The sequence below is a fragment of the Cebus imitator genome, unplaced genomic scaffold, assembly GCF_001604975.1.
Source record: "Cebus imitator isolate Cc_AM_T3 unplaced genomic scaffold, Cebus_imitator-1.0 Scaffold619, whole genome shotgun sequence".
NCBI lineage: Eukaryota > Metazoa > Chordata > Mammalia > Primates > Cebidae > Cebus > Cebus imitator.
The window spans coordinates 291406-296125 of record NW_016107934.1 but is presented as its reverse complement, the minus strand read 5'-3'; the positions used below and the strand labels follow the sequence as shown (position 1 = coordinate 296125).

General features: G+C 47.8%; 1 long non-coding RNA gene across 1 annotated transcript in view; it reads left to right on the top strand.

Annotated features, from left to right (window-relative positions):
- The window catches only part of LOC108295102, a 5830-nt gene extending 2346 nt beyond the window's left edge, over positions 1–3484 (top strand). The window contains exon 2 of the long non-coding RNA XR_001821276.1: positions 2457–3484. This is a non-coding gene — a long non-coding RNA (uncharacterized LOC108295102). The remainder of the gene's footprint in view (positions 1–2456) is intronic.
- The last annotated feature ends 1236 nt before the right edge of the window (positions 3485–4720 follow it).

Genomic DNA, 4720 nt, shown 5'->3' with positions numbered 1-4720 from the left:
TCTCCTACCTCAGCCTCCTGAGTAGCTGGGACTACAGGTGTGTATCACCATGCCCAGCTAATTTTTGTATTTTTAGCAGAGACGAGGTTTCACCATGTTGGTCAGGCTGGTCTCGAACTCCTGACCTCGTGATCCACCCGGCTCGGCCTCCCAAAGTGCTGGGATTACAGGTGTGAGCCACTGCACCCGGCCTTAAAGTCTCTTTTCTTTCTGAATAGTCAGCAGCCTTCATTCTTCAAATAGGAAAGGCCCAAACCAAGGGTCCCCCAACTTGCTCCTCTTTTCATGTCATCTGGATTAGTCAATGATGCCTCATTCAATCCAGTGCCTCCAGCCAGAAACTGGGAGGGATCCTTGACCTCTTTCTACCCATCAGCCATCTTGTCCAATCCATCACCAAACTGCAAACAGCTTCTCCACTTCTCTCAATTTCCACTACGGCAGGCCTTGTCCAAACCCCCATCAACCCTCACTGAGCTAGTAGTGTGCAAGCTTCCTGAAGTCTCCTGACGCTCACTCCCTCGTCCCACCTCCTATCCATTCTCGGCACCGCAAACAAAGCAACTTTCTAAAACACAAATTGGATCACTTTATTCTTATTCTTGAATCTCTTAAGGGGGTATTCCCATTGTGCTTATGATGACGTCACAAATCTTTACTCCGGTTTATCAAATCCCATGTACGCTCTCCAGCATCCTCTCCTACTCATTCCCCAACACCATTTCCTCCTCAAGACTTCCCGATCTCTCTCCATATTATGCTCAGGCCCATCCTGGACCCAGCTAACCCTTACTCACGCTGTATCTCTCCATGTAAATGGCATTTCCTCAGACAGGCCTTCTTGACTCCCTCCTCCCCTTTGTAATCATCTCAAATTGTAATTATATGTTTGATTGTTCACTTAGTTATAACCCCTTTCTCTCACGAGGCTCCATGAGGGGATAGAGCACTTTTGTCTTCTTCATTATGATATTTCTGCACCCACCACAATGGCCAGTCCACTGTGCGCAAATGTTTGTTGAATGAGTAGACAGGTGACGGCCCCTTAATAAAAATTTCCTTCTTCTGGTTACTTTATTTCCATCCTATAAGCTATTATCAGGAGCAACACTGCAGATGATCATTTCTTCGTAAGTTTTTCACTTTTGCAAGAGCTCGCCCTGTGAAGAGCTTTTGCATTTTGGTCTAGGTAGGCCTTATTTGAAAGTGGCCATCTCTCTTCACATGCACCCTCCTTTGCTTAGAGATGCAGAGAGTTTAAGACTTCACCAAGGGTGGACATGTTGTCGACACTTGACATGGCGATGTGGAGTAAGGTTCTGGGTCAACCTCCACTGACGTTTGAATCTTGGCTCTGTCTCTTTCTAGCTAGCCGACTTTATGCAACTAACTTGCCTCAGTTTTTTCTCAACTCTAAAATGTGGATAATAATAGGATCTAATCAATAGGTTGTGTTGAGGATTTAATGAAGTAACAAATATGAAATGGTTAGTACAATGCTTGGCACATAGCAAGTGCTTCAGAAACACGGGCTGCTATTAATATGTTTCACTCAATCCCAGAGGAAAGTTTGTTCACATGCCGAGTTCTAGGGCTGGGGAATTTCCGGGGAGGCATCTTTCTTTGTTTTCTGTCTCCCTTTCCCTCTCATTTACTTTATCCTATTCCCCCTATCCTGATGTGCTGTGGTCCCAAAAGATGGCAAGCAAAACTTTGATAGACTTTAATTCCCAACCTGAAATGCACAAGCCAGTAGTATAAAATTGCTGATGGCCATTACTTAAACTTCGGCAAGATGGATTATGCCTAGAAACAATTAATAATATGTTAGGCAAATCACTCCTCGATAACGTGGGTGCACTGGCATTTGGTGTCAGTTCAGGAGAGCGCCCTTACAAGAGAGAGCGGGTGACATTTACCTTCTAAACAGAAGGCGCTGCACGCCGAGTGCCAGAGTACCCAGAAGAATTTAACATTGCACTCCTACCGCCCTCCCCCACTTCCCGGCTTCAGCAAGGTGGTTTTAAAATGAGAAGCACATCCCGAGTGCTGTGTAGGTGGTGGCGTGGGAGGAGGTGAAATGCAAGCTTTATTTTCCCGGCTGCCTGTCATCCGATTCCCCGCTTTCCTCCGACTTTCATGAGTGTCGAGGTCATCCCGGTGCAGGAAAATCAAACTCCTGTTTTTCAAACCCAATAAAGGCCAGCATTGTACGTCCGCGTAAACAGAGGGGCCAGACGGGCAGGGTGGCGGGACGACGGGTGGGCCGCCCTCTGGCGGCCGCGGGAGACAGCGTGGCCCGCGCTCCGCCCCGCCGCGGCAGGGGGGCGGGGAGGGCTCGCGCGAACATGTAAGTTAAAATTAGATCGATAGTCAGCGGCCTCAATCGATGCTTCGCAGGGAGAGCATGCAGCCGTCTATTTATACGCTAACCCGGCATTATCTTTCCCCTTTAGGACGCAGAGATCCATGACCGCGCGCCGCGGGGAGGAGGACGGCGCCGGGAGCCGGTGCGCGCCGCACTGCAGCCTCGCGGGGGCCGGGGACTCCTGCAGCCCCGGGTCCGCGCGGGGCGGGCACGCGGAGGATCCACGCGGGCGAGCTGCGGCCTGCAGCTCCCAGCCGCGCTCCCCGGGGGCGCCCGCTCAGGACGCGCCCCCGCCCATGCCGTACCTCGGTGGAATCCTTAGCCTTTAGAGGGAGGGCTAAAACAACAACAGACAAACGGCAGACAAACGGAAAACAAATTCGAAAGGGCCCGGGGACCCTCCCGCAGAAGCAGGGCGCACACCGGCCAGCTCTAACTCTAGACTTGACTGCATGTTGACAAGGGTTTCCAACCCCGCTTCCCCGAGGTACTGCGTGACTCAGTCCCTGCTCAGATGGTGGTTGCTGTAAATAGCTGCAATTTCCCTCCTTCCGTCCCAAAGCACGGATGGGAAGGGATTTGCAGCAGGGACTCTGCATTATACTCAAGGTCTTGGTAAGATGGACATGCGCTTCATCAGCTCCCGACTTCTTGACTTCTCGGCATTCCCAGGTCCGATTGCCCCAGTGGTGGAAGTCACCTCCCATATATGATGAAATAAATGTCCACACCTAGCATTTGTGATAACGTTGTTACATTGTTTTCGGTTTTTGAAAGATGCCGCAGAAAGAGGCAAAACCTGGTACAGCACAACAGCGTGCCCCCTCGCCCCCAAATAGGAGATCAAATCTCAATTCTAAGGGAAAAAAGAGGAATTCTCGTCTTAGATATGTATGTAACATATTTTATAGTATGTATTTTTATTTAAACAATTTTGCTTTTCTGTATTTTACAAACTTTCTTTATTAAGGATTTTTATTTCGTGCTATTTATGTAATACAAACTCTGAAGGCCCAAAGAAATTTAATATTAGCTTAAATGTACATTGGATATATTTATAGAGTCAATTTGTTAGCTGCTATAATTGTTTGACATAAAAGGCTTTTGAACTAAAAATAGAAACGGAAGCATTCTTTATTTAGAAGCAACCTTACTCCTCTTGCAGCTCTGTTGGCTTACCTCCAAAATACCTCCTGCATCTGTCTCTTTCTCACCACCTAGACCGCTCCTAGCTTAGTTACGGGTCACTCTTCATCATCATTCACCTGGATAACGAAAATAGCATCTTGTCTGGTTTTCCTGGATTCACTTTCTCCCCACCGCAGTCCTCACTTGCCACACAGCAACCAGATTGCTCTTTTAAAATGGAAATCAAATCCTATCTCTTCTCTTTTTTGAAACTTCAGTGGCTTCCATGGCACCTTGATTGGACCCCAAATTCTTGACCATGGCCAAAATGTAATGTGCCATCTGCCCCATCCACCCTGGCTCATCGCTGCTCATGGCACTTTCTCACTTGTCACAGCGAACTTTCACATCTCCCCTTCTTTCAGATCCAAAGTCCCAGAAGCTCATTTCTGTCTCCTAATCCTAGCCCTTGCCATTCACTCACTGTGGAAGATCTCTTTCATAAATTCTCCCCAAGTCTTTCATTCTTACCATGCCAGTCTCAGCTGAGACATCAGAGCTGACCACCTTCTGTCTTACCCCTGAGCTGAACTCATGATCACATGACCCTATTCTACATCAACACAGTAATTAATTGAAATTATTTTCTTTATCCATGGCGTTATCAGGGAGTTCTCCGTCTCCACACACTGGAACGTAAGCCCCATGGAAACAGGCTCCATGCCTTTCTTGTACACTGTGATCTCTCTGGGTTCTAGAATAGTGCCTGGCCCATAGTTGGTATTAGCTTGGCTGTGATGAATACACTTTAAACAATCCTGCTGACTCCATTTTACCCACCCTGAGCTATGTAGGGCATTCTGTTCCAAGAACTTTGTAGTCTGAGACACCTGGCATCTTTGTAACCAATTTTCTGAGAAATAGGGCCCTCTGGCCCACACATCCTGTACCTACCCCACATCCTGAGTGAAAAACAACTTCAAATAAAATTTTGTTGTTAGGCAATCCCCCTTCCCCTAACCTGCTCCTTCTGCTTCTGTAATAATCTGCTTACCGCCCCCGACCCTAAACTGATATAAAGATGTTGACTACCCTTGGTTCTGGGCCGAGAGGCTTGAGCTCTAGCTGACTCTTGGACGCCGGCCATTAAAGTGGACTCTCCACAAACTCAGAGCGTGGTGGTTCTGTTTAAACTCACTCGGGTATGACAAGTATTGATTGAAT